The sequence below is a fragment of the Bufo bufo genome, chromosome 10 (assembly GCF_905171765.1).
Source record: "Bufo bufo chromosome 10, aBufBuf1.1, whole genome shotgun sequence".
Taxonomy (NCBI): domain Eukaryota; kingdom Metazoa; phylum Chordata; class Amphibia; order Anura; family Bufonidae; genus Bufo; species Bufo bufo.
Window position 1 is genome coordinate 146,089,949 of NC_053398.1, and position 16,319 is coordinate 146,106,267.

General features: G+C 48.4%; 1 protein-coding gene across 1 annotated transcript in view; it reads left to right on the forward strand.

The window, feature by feature from the left end:
- The first annotated feature begins 6,463 nt into the window (after nt 1–6,463).
- Nucleotides 6,464–16,319, forward strand: part of LOC120981084 (solute carrier family 66 member 2-like) — a 39,782-nt gene continuing 29,926 nt past the window's right edge. The window contains exon 1 of the mRNA XM_040410570.1: nt 6,464–6,589. The gene's annotated coding sequence lies outside the window, so the exon portion shown is untranslated. The remainder of the gene's footprint in view (nt 6,590–16,319) is intronic.

The following is a 16,319-nucleotide window of genomic DNA, read 5'->3' on the forward strand; positions in this document are numbered from 1 at the left end:
CACTGGCACCTCCACCAATGAGAAGAGGCGGCGGTTCTCAGAAAGAGGCTTGAAATGCAAACTTACTTCCGGCCGTAGGGTCGACTATTTGGTTGCCTTGGAGACAGAAGCCCGTGGCAACGGGTGACAACCGTCATTACTATGGAGCTCGCTGTATGTTCAGAATGTAGACCAATAATAATAGAGATTGGGGAGCCTTGAAATGAGGGCACTGCGCATGTGCGGGGGAATCACTCACTGGGGTCTTATTATCTTGTAATGTTACACGGTGCATTGTTCTCCCTTCACATGGATACATTTTCAGACCTCCCGGGTGTCCCTTTTTTGGACCCAAGATCCAGAAAGTCTTTGTCTGGTTCCTCTCTGTGTATGTGACCCCCACCCTGTAAATTATTGTATTATCTGATGCAGTTTGGATTTAGAAATTTCTATATTCAGATAATTGTTGGGCTAAGAAAACGATTAAAGTGTATAAATATACAAGAAAAGCGAAAGGGAGGGGGGGGGGGGGAATTATTAGTCTGGCTGTGGCGGAGTCTCCAGTATTGGTACAAGAGCTTACACTCTAATGCACTCCTCAACATTGAAGTCACAGGATCGGTAGACACGTTAATGATATGCAAATGATAAAAACAAAATATTCAGAAGATCTGGATGTATTCAGTATGGAGCATGATGCCACGTGTAGAAAGCCACGGCTCGGCAGCTATCACTGCTTGTCTGAGGAATCTTCTGACGCGCTGACTGCACATGGGCACGCAAATCATCAAGATCCGCTGCTCCCTGCACACTAGCCGACCAATGACGTCCAAGATCTGCTCCATGGGAGACAAGTCCGGGGACGCTGCAGGAAGGGTCGCCACCTTTCCCAACAAAAACTACTGGCCGAGTTAAGCCACGCCCCAAAGGAGGTTGGGATCTCGCCGTCTTCCACCCACCCTGGGCCCAAGACCAGGATCCAACTTTCAGTGGGTAGAACCGTGTTGTAATCCCAGGGGAGTATAATATAGCAATCCCCAGAGTAAATATAGCTGTTCCCCCCGCACATGAGACGAGGCTCTATGTTGAGGGTAAAACAGGAACTCACTTTATTGAAGATCAACTCAGTATATAAGTATATATACAGATCAAGAAGTCTAACAACATAACGCAATCAACCATGAACAACATGCAAACAGACATCTCCCCCCCCCCCCATAATGAATAGGGAGAGAGGAGACACATGTGATGGGATTATCTCCTGAGTGTATCATAGGGTGATCTACTCCTCTAGGAGTCGGCCGCTCCTATAATCAGCTATCTTAATCCCATCACTAACACAATCAGTGGGAGTCTCAGTGCAGAGTTAACCCTTTTTGTGTTGCTGAATCCACACCCTGCACTTTTAGGGTACATGCACACGTTCAGGATTCATGTGCGGAGCATCAGCACTGAAATCCGCAGGTGTTCGCATCTGTGCGGTCAATCCGCATCAATTGGTGCAGATTTGGTGCGGTTTCGGTGCGGATATTACTAAGTGAATGAAGAAAATCCGGTCAGGAAAAATAAAATAAATTGACATGCTGCGGATTTAAAAATCCGCACCGCAGGTCAAAATCCGCACGGAAAAAATCTGCATCGTGTGCACTGAGAATTTCAAATTCTCATAGAATAAAATGTACATGACCTACAGTGCAGATTTTCCGCACGCAAATCCGCACGCAATCCTGATCGTGTGCATTTAGCCTTAGTGGTCAATAGGAAATATGTGGCATATAAATTCCACACATAAATTAGGGTTCATAGTTCCTTGTAACCCCAAAAGGTCTGAGGGGGTCTCCATAGTTCTGGGTCCATAGTCCGTAGGAAGGAGGCTGGCCCTCAGTGGCGGTTCAGTCCGTCACAGCCCCCATTAGTTCCCCACAGAATTAATACTGTCCACATTAGGGTCCTTTCACATTTGCGGCAGAGGATTCCAGCAGGCAGTTCCAGACGCAAACGGATGCATTTGTGAGACGGATCCGGATGCGGATCCGTCTCACAAATGCATTGCAATACCGGATCCGTTTTTCTGGTTGTCATCCGGAAAAATAGGATCCAGTATTTTTTGTTTGTCATTTTTAAAGGTCTGCGCATGCGAAATGAATTCCGGCAAGTGTTCAGGATTTTTGGCCGGAAAGAAAACTGCAGCATGCTGCGGTATTTTCTCCGGCCCAAAAAAACTTAAGAGGGACTGAACTGATGCGTCCTGAACGGATCGCTCTCCATTTAGAATGCATTAGGATAAAACTGCTCAGTTTTTTTCCGGTATAGAGCCCCGACGGCGGAACTCAATACCGGAAAACAAAAACGCTAGTGTGAAAGTACCCTTTGTCCCCCCAGTAATAGTAATGCCCCCATTAGTGCCCCCAGTTAGAATGCTGCTGGCGCCTCCTGCTGACTGGAAGCTGAGGAAACGACCTGCGCTCCAGTGTGATAACCTCTCACAGGTCCTGTCCTCCAGTCAGCAGGGGGCGTTCACAGCTGCGCGAGCAAATGAAGGAGGGGAGTGCTTTTTAAAAAAAAATTAACACTGTGTCACAGTCCCTCAGGTGACTAATATCAGGAAATCAAGGAGACTGGCTGAGCGTGGAGGAATCTAACAGCCTCCTTGATTTCTCTTGATTCAGTGTTTATAGGGTTAATGACCACTTCCCTTTTCTCAGCTGTTGCTCAGTGGTCATCACTTCCACCCTTTATAGTCTCACCCCACCCTTCTGACTATGCGGTTGATGGCTTCATTTGGGTTTGGCTGAGCTGGTGTGAGGTCGTCTCTGGTGTTCCTGTTTTTCCATCTCTACAGAAGTTAAGTCGCGTTTGTTTGTATTTGTTATATTCCCTGTTGTTGTATCTGGGCCTGAGACAGAGCTTTCCATTCGTCCATCTGGGGTGGAATGGGTTGTCTCTGGTCCTATACTTATTCCAGGGCCTTATAGGGACTTCAGGGCCTAGGTATCCTGCATATGAATATTCCTACCTTCAGGGTCTATTCATATTTATAGGTAGTCAGAGCCCGGATTAGGGTTGTCTAGGAGGTGACCTGTTTCTTCCCTAGTTTCCAGGCCCAGTTACTTTCCCTCTTCTCTCCTGTGTTCAGTGTGGAGTCCCGTCACCCCCACTGATTGTGACACACTGGGGGGGGGGGGATAGGTAGGGGGAGGTTAAGGCTGCACTAATGAGCGCTCCACAATGGTAGTAAAATACCTGCAATTAACATTGCCTGTAGATAAAAATTACTGGCACCGGCAGTGCCATTAAAATACCGGCCGGTGGCAGCCCTAGCTGCAGGCCATGGTGACACGTTTAGGACAAGCAGGCTGCTCACAGTAGCACGGACAACATGCGGCCTGGTGTTGTCCTGCTGAAAAACATCTCTTGGAATACTTTGGAGAAATGGCCGGACCACTGGTTCCATGACTAAAGCGTTGTAATGCTGAGACTAGAGGGGTCCGGCCACCGTACATTATGTCACCCCACTGCATAATACTGGGGTTGGACCGGTGTGACGTTTCCTTCTGAAGGCCTCTTCATGGTGTTGCCCACGTGGTCTCCAGACTAATCTCAGAGACAAAAGCTGGACTCATTGGTGAAGAGGACAGACCTCCATTGTAGCCTCCATTGCCGTCTTGCTGTGCCCCATGATAGCCTTTGAGAGAGGTGGGGTGAGGTCAGTGGAAACCTGTAGCTGGACATCTGGTGTCGTGCAGACGTCTTCTGATGGTTTGTGTGGACGCTGTTTGCCGTCCTAGGCTTGGGATGTGACAATTTCACTTGCAGTACAGAATAGATCACTCAGCGCCATTCTTCTTATCAGACGATCCGTCTGGGCAGAGGTTCTCCTCTCCACACCTCTTGATGTCCTTCCAGTTCATTGTGGTTCTTCCAACCACCGGGACACACAACTTTGACCAGTGCAGACATCTCGGCCTGCCGGAGTGATAAACCAAGGCCTCTCAGCTCAAGGATTCAGCCCTCTCAGGTTGTGAGAAGTGATAACTGGGACGTCGAGGAACAGGAGGCATCACACAATCATCCTACACAACCTGATCCAGTTTCTGAGGTTTCATGTGGCTAAAAAACGTTGCTTTCCATCTGGGTTTTCTGCCCCTCCCCCGTGCCACAGATTGGAGCTAGGTGCTGAAAAGTTAATCATCTGCAGATCTTAGCGACGCCTGCTACTTTCCCAGTTTGTATAAACTTATGGCTTGTCCATCCTGGGGTGTCATTTCAGTGTTGAGGAGGGTATATAAGGGGGCGTAACAGGAGGTCTTCTAATTCCAGCGCCTGTGACCATACGGGAAGGACGGATGAAGACACTGGGGCACATTTACTATAGTGTCTGCGCCTGTTCTCAGGAGCAAAAAGTCTGTTTCCGACGGTCTTTTCTTTTAAGTCTCATTCACCAACTGACTTTGCACCTGTTTAGGAGGCATTTGCGCCTTGTTCGTCTAATCCTTTTTTCCGGTCTAATTTAAGTGTTGTCTTTATTTTGCTCCTTATTTCCCATGTATTTATGCCTCAATCAGGAACATAACAGTCTTATTTCTACTTCACTCCTGCTACTTTCATGCCCAAACCAATGAGACAAGTCTTAGTGAATATGTACCCGTCTTACAGGAAACAACCACTAGAGGTCAGACTTAAACCAAATATGATTAATTTATTAAGGGATCATCATTAGGGATGAGCGAACCTCTGTTTTCAAGTTCTACATACAAGGGTCGAGTTATCTAATAATTCCGTCATGGATTCCGCTACCACGGACCCTAAGTTATTCTTAGATAATCTGAACCCAAACCTTGTACACCAAACACAAGTTTGCTCAACACTAATCATAAATTTGAGGTAATTTAAAGTCAGGTGTTTCAGATACTCCAGACTTTTTTCACTCCTACAAAAAGCAAGCTTAATAAATGTGCCCCAATGAAAGCAGCCGCCACAGCGGGGGTCTCGGCTCTGTGAGGGGCGTCCATGCTCTTGGATCACGTGCTCAGTATGGCGCCTCCTGCGGATAATGATCTGTATACTGGCAGCTGCTGATCACATCCGGGGGTGTCCACCTCTCTCGGTGTAATAACTAGTGATAATCATGAGGATGATGAGGGTATTTTCATCACTTTTGGGGCTTTTGCTATTTTCTATGTTTCCATCTTGCAGGGATGATATGAGTGGTGCACCACCAGGGGGCAGCAGCGAGATGTCAGCACCTGAGTGGTAACAGCAGATTTGTGGCTGGGACCTGTGAGGAGCACACTGCCCCCTGACCGTGTGGTGGTTGTGTGACACTGCCCCCTGACCGTGTGGTGGTTGTGTGACACTGCCCCCTGACCGTGTGGTGGTTGTGTGACACTGCCCCCTGACCGTGTGGTGGTTGTGTGACACTGCCCCCTGACCGTGTGGTGGTTGTTTGGCTGTGCTGCCCCCTGACCTTGTGGTGGTTGTGTGACACTGCCCCCTGACCGTGTGGAGGTTGTGTGACACTGCCCCCTGACCGTGTGGTGGTTGTGTGACACTGCCCCCTGACCGTGTGGTGGTTGTTTGGCTGTGCTGCCCCCTGACCTTGTGGTGGTTGTGTGACACTGCCCCCTGACCGTGTGGAGGTTGTGTGACACTGCCCCCTGACCGTGTGGTGGTTGTTTGGCTGTGCTGCCCCCTGACCTTGTGGTGGTTGTTTGGCTCCTCTGCCCCCTGACCGTGTGGTGGTTGTTTGGCTCCTCTGCCCCCTGACCGTGTGGTGGTTGTGACACTGCCCCCTGACCGTGTGGTGGTTGTTTGGCTCCGCTGCCCCCTGACCGTGTGGTGGTTGTTTGGCTCTGCTGCCCCCTGACCGTGTGGTGGTCGTTTGGCTCTGCTGCCCCCTGACCGTGTGGTGGTCGTTTGGCTCTGCTGCCCCCTGACCTTGTGGTGATTGTTTGGCTCCGCTGCCCCCTGACCTTGTGGTGATTGTTTGGCTCCGCTGCCCCCTGACCGTGTGGTGGTTGTTTGGCTCCGCTGCCCCCTGACCTTGTGGTGATTGTTTGGCTCCGCTGCCCCCTGACCTTGTGGTGATTGTTTGGCTCTGCTGCCCCCTGACCTTGTGGTGGTTGTTTGGCTCCGCTGCCCCCTGACCTTGTGGTGATTGTTTGGCTCTGCTGCCCCCTGACCGTGTGGTGGTCGTTTGGCTCTGCTGCCCCCTGACCGTGTGGTTGTTGTTTGGCTCTGCTGCCCCCTGACCGTGTGGTGGTGGCTCCGCTGCCCGCTCTCGGCTCTGCCCGGACGTCTCACGTCCTCCTGTGACCTCCAGCCCTCCCCATATTAAAGTTTCATCATGTTTCCTGTAATAACGCCTGGTCCTGGGGTCACCTGTCCTGATCCGTCTTCATCACTATATTTAGCTATGAGTCGTCCTCTCCTCCTGCCCGATCCAGCTGCTCGGAGGTTCAGGACGACTGTTTTCTTCTGAATGTGAGGCATTCAGGGACCCCCGACCTTATGACTGACCCCACCCACTTCTGTTTTCTTGCAGAGTGACGGTGGAGAAGAGGGACGAGATGAGGAGAGGCCGGGCGATGGTCGTACGTCTGCAGCGACTGTGAGTGATGTCATAAATATTGGAACCATAGCCAAGGGCAGAATCCAGGGGCCCGACAACTGACACCCAGGTCATATGTAGGTCTTGACCTTGTAGAATTAGATTTGTCAATCAGGAATCTGGGAATGTTGGGTGACAACACCAGCAGAAGCGTAATAGGGCTGTGTCAGTTGTCAGCCAGCTTTCCCAGACTCCAGAATGACAAATCTGCCCGAGCTGTTCAATCTTACAGCCCTGGGTGTCCGGTCACCACCCAGCTTTCCCAGGAACAGACCTAAGAAACAAATCCTGCATTGTGGTAGATGGATACTCTCTTTGCGCAGTCTTCTGCTCTAAGGGTGGCAAGTGATAGATCAGTGACATAGAACTGCTGTCCCAATGTATCCGATGTGATGCAACTGCAGCCCGTCTTCCCTCCTTCCTGCTTGTGATAGGTTTTTCCCTGTCAGCTCGATCTTACTAGAAAGAGGCATGGGGGAGCAGTGTGAAGCTGCATCTCATAGGAATACACTGGTGATTATGCACACAGCACATGTAGTACACACACGCAGTGTGAGTCAGGGGTGAGAAGTGTGAAGCTGTATCTCATAGGATACACTGGAGGTTATGCAGACAGTACACACACATAGTACATACAGGCATTGTAAGTCAGGGGAGAGCAGTGTGAAGCTGCATCTCACGGGATACAGTGGAGATCCTGCACACTGCATACAATGAGAGTACATACAGGCAGTGTGAGTCCAGGGAGAGCAGTGTGAAGCTGCGTCTCACGGGATACAGTGGAGATCCTGCACACTGCATACAATGAGAGTACATACAGGCAGTGTGAGTCCAGGGAGAGCAGTGTGAAGCTGCGTCTCACGGGATACAGTGGAGATCCTGCACACTGCATACAATGAGAGTACATACAGGCAGTGTGAGTCCAGGGAGAGCAGTGTGAAGCTGCATCTCACGGGATACAGTGGAGATCCTGCACACTGCATACAATGAGAGTACATACAGGCAGTGTGAGTCCAGGGAGAGCAGTGTGAAGCTGCCTCTCCTAGGATACACTGGGGATAGACATACAGCTTATACCCACTGGCGGGCATGTATGTAATCGCTACACGGTAGCCCTTACCCACTGTAGGGCATAACTGTTTAGGAGAATATTATTAATTTTTTCCTTCCCTTTTGGTCCATTGACCCCACGGGAGGTTTGTGGGTTATTTTTCCTTCCCCTCTCATTTTATTTCTGCATACTTTTAAATCACTAATTTTGCCAGCTTTATACCATTTATATTTCATTTGTAATCTATTTTTGAAAGGATACCCTATTTTGTCCGTTTTCCCTGACGAGTTATCTAACGAAACGTGGCATGTCGGGAACCATTCTATAAGGTCTAATAGGGATTTTGCCCGGGTATAGGGTTAGGTAACCGGATGGAGTCGCCCCTTTCGGGGCGAGTACTCTGTATAGATAGGCAGGGAATTCCTAGTTCCCTCCCTTTAATTAGGGTCTTCCAGGGTTAGTTGTTCCTGCTGTCCTGTCTACACAAGAGGTTATGAGCCACCTGTTTATTTGCCTGCATTACATCCACTGAAGCAAGAGCTTCGAGAAACTCTCCAATAGTCATTGAAATATGTGTCCTCTGGCAGGCGCAGCGCTGTGAAGTGCCTTTTGCGCTGCGGCATTAGAAGAATTTTGATATCTCTGACTTTTAGTCTAACCAGACTGTCTGTAAGGCTACATGCACACGACCGTATGTGTTTTGTAGTCCGCAAAAAAAAACGGATGACGTTGCGTATGGCAACCGTTTTTTTTTTTTGTGGATCCGTTTTTTTGCGGATCCATTGTAATGATGCCTATCCTTGTCCGCAAACTAGAAAAAAATAGGATATGCACAATTTTTTTTTGCGGAGCAACGGAACGGACATACTGATGCGGACAGCACACGGTGTGCTGTCCGTGGTTTTTGCGGACCCATTGAAATGAATGGGTCCGCATCCTATCCGCAAAAAAACGAATCGGACACGGAAACAAAATACGGTCATGTGCATGAGGCCTTAGGGTCCATTCACACGTCCGTTGTTTCTTTCCTGATCTGTTCCGTTTTTTGCGGAACAGATCTGGACCAGTTCTGTACCCATTCATTTTCAATGGGTCCTGAAAAAAATCGGACAGCTCAATGTCTGATTTTTTTTCAGGACCCATTGAAAATGAATGGGTACAGAACTGGTCCAGATCTGTTCCGCAAAAAACGGAACAGATCAGGAAAGAAACAACGGACGTGTGAATGGACCCTAACTCTGTAATTCCTCTAGCGCCGTTCTGAGAGCAGCGCGATCCATGGTCTCTGATATTGGGCTGTGCAGTAGCACAGCCTAGTATCGATAAAAGGCAAATCCTGGTATCGCATCGATACCGGGCTAAAAGTATCGATTGGGTATCGAAAATTCAATACCCGAAACAACCCTACATATAAGCTATAATAGCAACCTAGGACAGGTCTCTGCTGGCCAGCTACATGTCCGATTTGAATCTATTAAAGCACATCAAGGCGTTTCAAGATTGGTGAGATTATTAAATTTTTCTCTACTGTGTTTAATGGGCCTTGTAATGCCTCATGGTCTTGCTACAATTTAGGGGGCTGTATAGTATGCTAACTGAATAGAATTTTGTGTTTGTATGTCTATCTAGTGCAGTGCATTTATTTTATCTCATTACAAGTAAAAGTTACGTTTTATCTCCCTTTGCCCCCAAGGGGGTTTATGTTAGTATATAATGAGAGTACATACAGGCAGTGTGAGCCCAGGGAGAGCAGTGTGAAGCTGCGTCTCCTAGGATACACTGGAGGTTATGCACACAGTACACACACATAGTACATACAGGCAGTGTGAGTCTGGGGATACACTGGAGGTTATGCACACAGTACACACACATAGTGCATACAGACAGTGTGAGTCCAGGGAGAGCAGTGTGAAGTTGCGTCTCCTAGGATACACTGGGGATTATGCACACAGTACACACACATAGTACATACAGGCAGTGTGTGTCTGGGGATACACTGGAGGTTATGCACACAGTACACACACATAGTACATACAGGCAGTGTGTGTCTGGGGATACACTGGAGGTTATGCACACAGTACACACACATAGTACATACAGGCAGTGTGAGTCTGGGGATACACTCGAGGTTATGCACACAGTACACACACATAGTACATAGAGGCAGTGTGAGTCTGGGGATACACTGGAGGTTATGCACACAGTACACACACATAGTACATACAGGCAGTGTAAGTCTGGGGATACACTCGAGGTTATGCACACAGTACACATACATAGTACATACAGGCAGTGTGAGTCTGGGGATACACTGGATGTTATGCACACAGTACACACACATAGTACATACAGGCAGTGTGAGTCTGGGGATACACTGGAGGTTATGCACACAGTACACACACATAGTGCATACAGACAGTGTGAGTCCAGGGAGAGCAGTGTGAAGCTGCGTCTCCTAGGATACACTGGGGATTATGCACACAGTACACACACATAGTACATACAGGCAGTGTGAGTCAGGGGATACACTGGAGGTTATGCACACAGTACACACACATAGTACATACAGGCAGTGTGTGTCTGGGGATACACTGGAGGTTATGCACACGGTACACACACATAGTACATACAGGCAGTGTGTGTCTGGGGATACACTGGAGGTTATGCACACGGTACACACACATAGTACATACAGGCAGTGTGAGTCTGGGGATACACTGGAGGTTATGCACACAGTACACACACATAGTACACACAGGCAGTGTGAGTCTGGGGATACACTGGAGGTTATGCACACAGTACACACACATAGTGCAGTGTGAGTCAGGGGAGGTTTATAACGCTGCAGCTAATCATTGTATGGACTCGCCTATTACATCACTGCACTCCCGGTCTCCTAGATAAGGCAGGTCTGGCATCTTCAGCTGCTGTTTATGAATGGCAGGACATCATAAAGGAACAAAGAGGGTCGAGCTTGAGGGGAGGGATGGTGTCTGAGAGCTGCCAGGAGGGATTTAGATCTAGCTGTAGTTTACAGGAAGTCAGACACACAGGGGGACTGACAACTCGCCTACACAGGAGAGCAATCTCTGGACTGGTAGTCAGGCTGGTGATCACATGACACAGCAGCCTTTAATGAAAGGGTTCAAAATGTACGGATGTAGCTGAGCTGGGATGGAATATTGCTGGGGAGTTACCATTATATGTGCAAAAAAAAGCTTTGCCGGAGTGCTTCACAGCGAAGCATGCGCATTACAGATACTGAACCAGCAGGGGGCAGCAGTGGAATGTGACGGTCAACAGGAAACTAGCGGCATTGAGGCTGCAGATAGATTTATCGTGTAAGGGTACTTTCACACTTGCGGCAGATCCGGCAATCCGGACGCAAACGGATGCATTTGTCAGACAGATCCAGATGCGGATCCGTCTGACAAATGCATTGCAATACCGGATCCGTCTTTCCGGTTGTCATCCGGAAAAATGGATCCGGTATTTATCTTTTTCACATTTTTAAAGGTTTGTCCATCCCGTCCGCCATATTGTGCATTACACATCTCTGCTGCCCGTACCCAATTAAATCAACCATTAAATGCAATCACGCCCACGGACGGCTCCGGCTGCTGCGGGGCGACTCTGGCAGTATGATCCTCAGCAGCCTGACATCCAGAATGCCCATCACCCACACGTTGCCCGTAGACTGGGCGGCCGCAGGGCTGCGGACCTGAAGATACGCCATCCCCTCAGACTGGACAGTAATAATTCATCATACCCAGCGGCGAGCCAGTTGTCTGCGGGAAATACATTCCGCGTGGGAGCGTCACTTCCCACCCTGGACTCTGCTCTTGTCACCAGACCTGACAGCGTGAAGGGATTTATAATGCTGTGTGTCCCTGTGATCTGTCAGTGCAATACCTGTCGGGCAGGGACACACAGCATTATAAATTATTATAATGCTGTGGGGTCTCGCTATGATAGCAGAGTCCAGGGCGGGAAAGGACGCTCCCACGCGGAGTGTGCTTCCTGCAGGAAACTGGCCTTAAAGGGGTATTCCGGTTAGATTAAGGCCTCTTTCACACTGGCGTGTGCGCTCCTTTGCCGTATTGCGGACCCTCAATACACGGGTGACATTCCATGGGGTTTCGTCCCATACTTCTGTTCCGCAAAAAGATAGAACATGTCCTATCTTTCTGTGGAACGGCCGGATCGCGGACCCATTCAGGTGAATGGGTCCGCTCATCCGCTGCGTCTGCCCCACGCACTGTGCTCGTGTATTGCGGGCCGCACACGCCAGTGTGAAAGAGGCCTAAGTTATGGAGGAGAACTATTAGATCGGTAGGGGTCCTACCGCTGGGACCCCCACTGATCACTAGAATAGGGGCACCGTACCCCTGCAATGAATGGAGTACAGCGCTCAGCTATCTATAGAAAGGAATGGAGCCACCGCACACATGCCCAACGGGGTGCCCTGTTCATGTCAGTGATCCGGAGCACCCGATGTGACGCAGATACAGGGGCTCCATAACTTACACATGCAAACAGGGCCCTTGTTCTGGGGGCCACTGAGGAGAGCGATGGCGCACTGATGGAATTACGTAATCTGGACAGTGTTGTCTTCAGGGGGATTGTCTCCACTGACACATTGTAGCAAAGCCTCCGCTGTGTGAGTAGGACTAGGTCAGGACAGGTTTTCAGTCCATTACACAGCCGGCTACCCTCTGGATTGTGGCCCCCACACCTTGTGGCACTCTGGGTCTGGTGAGCATGTGCCTGTGGTGTGATTCGCTCCCTGCTATACACATAGTGGACACTAGATGGCAGCAGTGTGTTCTGCACAATCCACACCAGAAGTGGCGGGATAATAACCGCATGGCGGCGGAGGAGCCGCGGTCTGGAGCACGTTCACATGTGGCAGGCTGGTTGAAGAACTGACTGCAACTGTCCCATTCATCTGAAATGGGCTAGCACAGGGGTCAGCAACCTTCCGCACTCCAGCTGTTGTGAAACTACAACTCCCAGCATGCTCCTTTCACTTCTGGGGGAGCTCAGAGAACAGCCAAGCAAGTGTGCATGATGGGAGATGTAGTTTGCCGGAGGTTGCTGACCCCTGGGCTAGCAGAAACCCATGCGCATGCTGCAGGAACAGCCTCGTTCAAATGTATGGATGCGATTTTCTGCACCAAACCCGCTGGGTGTGAACATGCCCTCACTGCCATCCAGATATCTGACAAGGAAATGTATCAAATGCTGCAACAATGGAAGAGTTCAAAATGACTATTCCATTAAAGGGTCCTGCCAATCAAACGTCGACCTCGTAGAATGAAAAGTCTGCAACTTCCTCCTATAGTCTTCAATTTGTATCCATTTTCAAGATCTCTGCTTGATGTCAGTGAGGCCTAATCCTAATCCGTCACACAGCTGAGGGTCTGTCACATGCTGATACATTGTCACGGAGCCTTCACCTATTTATGTTATGCACTTATATAGCGCTGGCCTATTACAGACATTAGCGTCGCTGTCCCCAGGAGCTCACAATCTAAGGACCCCATCAGGATGTCTTCGGAGTGTGGGAGGAAACCGGAGGAAACCCAGGCAAACACGGGGAGAACATACAAACTCCATGCAGATGTTGTCCTTGGTCAGATTCGAACCCAGGACCCCAGCGCTGCAAGTGCCCCTCACCGTGCTGCCCACCTGTGTGATCGGGAGCAGGTTCTGGTCATACAATGGCGGAGGAGCGGTTTAATACTGGGGGGGAGGGGTGTGACGCTCCACTGTCGCCCCTCGCCATATGTCGCTGCGGGTAATGAGCACTCTCACTGTGATTTATTCAGACGGATGGAAACTATACAGGAGGATGAATTGTATTTCACAGAGAGTAATCCTTTAATCCCGGACCGGGAGAAGATGCGGCCGCTGCAGACACAGATCTGTGATGCCCCCATCTGTCTGCCTGCGCCCCCCACTCATTACATGGGTGGGGTCTCTATATGATTACTCTGGATGGAGGGGCCACACAGGATATGAAATACCTTTCTGATGTGTGGGCTCCACAGCACCCACCAAAAGCCCCTTAGCCCTGGTCGGGGTCACCACCCTTCCCAACAGAAATTACTTCCCAAGTTTAGGAGGGGTGAATTATCGGGCACCAATGGTTTCTTCAAACTTTACCCTTTTAAAACTATTGTTTCCTGTCAGATTTACAATAAAATACATTTTATCACGTACTGTAGTTTATTCCCCCCACACAATGGAAATCACACATGACAGACAGTGCAGTGTCCACTGACTGCCATGGAGTGCAAGCTCCTCTGGTAAGTAGTGTCTATGGCCCGGGCCAAGCCTATATGTATGGAAATAGGTGCAAAACCTCCTGAAAGCAAGTCATTGATGCCCCTGTGATATACATTCCAGCTGCAGGTGCCCGCTTTATCTGACCACAGATGCCCCTGTAATGTACGAGCCAGTCACAGACTCACAGGTGCCCGCTTTATCTGACTGTAGAATCCTTGTAATATACATGCCAACACAGGTGCCCGCATGACCCAGTCCAGCCACAGCTGCCCCTATAATATACATGCCAGCCATAGGGTCCTGCTTGACATCCAGGTGCCTTACCTTCTTTAGGCAAGTTAGGTGCCCAGAAAATGCCAGAGACAGCCAGGCCCAGCAGCAGCCATCAGCCCCCAGGCAGCCGTCCATCAGAATCTGATCGGATCCATCCAGCCCAGTATGAGCCCAGCCGCAGCCAGCACGCTTGCACTTGTCTGTCTTGCTTGCCAGTTGCCCGTTTGCCGCTGTCTGCGACTGCCAGCCACTTCAAAGTTGATTCAGTGGCTTTTTCAATTTAGGGTCCATTCACACGTCCGTAGGTGTTTTGCGGTCCGCAATTGTGGATCTGCAAAACATGGACACCGTCAATGTGCGTTCCGCATTTCACGGACCGCACATCGCCGGCACTATAATAGAAAATGGACAAGAATAGGACATGTTCTATTTTTTCGGGAACGGAATTGTGGACCCGGAAGTGCGGATCCGGAAATGCGGATGCGGACAGCACATAGCATCCATTCCGGCCCCATTGAAAATGAATGGGTCTGCAAAATCCAGAACGGATCTGGAAAAAAATTGCGGACGTGTGAATGGACCCTTATCCTGAGCCAGCCAGCCCTCTGTGCCCAGCCCAGGTACTGTCTAATTACTACTAGTTACCACCATTTCCCATTCTGGCCTATATATCAGCTGGTATAAGTTATTTATTATACATCTTCAGGTATATAATATTAAATACCAGAAGATGTAGAAGGTATACCAGCTGTACATATATACTTATATACAGGAGATGCCCAGGTTATACCAGCTGTACATATATAATTATATACAGGAGATGCCCAGGTTATACCAGCTGTACATATATAATTATATACAGGAGATGCCCAGGTTATACCAGCTGTACATATATAATTATATACAGGAGATGCCCAGGTTATACCAGCTGTACATATATAATTATATACAGGAGATGCCCAGGTTATACCAGCTGTACATATATAATTATATACAGGAGATGCCCAGGTTATACCAGCTGTACATATATAATTATATACAGGAGATGCCCAGGTTATACCAGCTGTACATATATAATTATATACAGGAGATGTCCAGGTTATACCAGCTGTACATATATAATTATATACAGGAGATGCCCAGGTTATACCAGCTGTACATATATAATTATATACAGGAGATACCCAGGTTATACCAGCTGTACATATAGAATTATATACAGGAGATGCCCAGGTTATACCAGCTGTACATATATAATTATATACAGGAGATGCCCAGGTTATACCAGCTGTACATATATAACTATATACAGGAGATGCCCAGGTTATACCAGCTGTACATATATAATTATATACAGGAGATGCCCAGGTTATACCAGCTGTACATATATAATTATATACAGGAGATGCCCAGGTTATACCAGCTGTACATATATAATTATATACAGGAGATGCCCAGGTTATACCAGCTGTACATATATAATTATATACAGGAGATGCCCAGGTTATACCAGCTGTACATATATAATTATATACAGGAGATACCCAGGTTATACCAGCTGTACATATATAACTATATACAGGAGATGCCCAGGTTATACCAGCTGTGCATATATAATTATATACAGGACATGCCCAGGTTATACCAGCTGTACATATATAATTAAATACAGGAGATGCCCAGGTTATACCAGCTGTACATATATAATTATATACAGGAGATGCCCAGGTTATACCAGCTGTACATATATAACTATATACAGGAGATGCCCAGGTTATACCAGCTGTACATATATAACTATATACAGGAGATGCCCAGGTTATACCAGCTGTGCATATATAATTATATACAGGAGATACCCAGGTTATACCAGCTGTGCATATATAATTATATACAGGAGATACCCAGGTTATACCAGCTGTACATATATAATTATATACAGGAGATGCCCAGGTTATACCAGCTGTACATATATAACTATATACAGGAGATGCCCAGGTTATACCAGCTGTACATATATAATTATATACAGGAGATGCCCAGGTTATACCAGCTGTACATATATAATTATATACAGGAGATGCCCAGGTTATACCAGCTGTGCATATATAATTA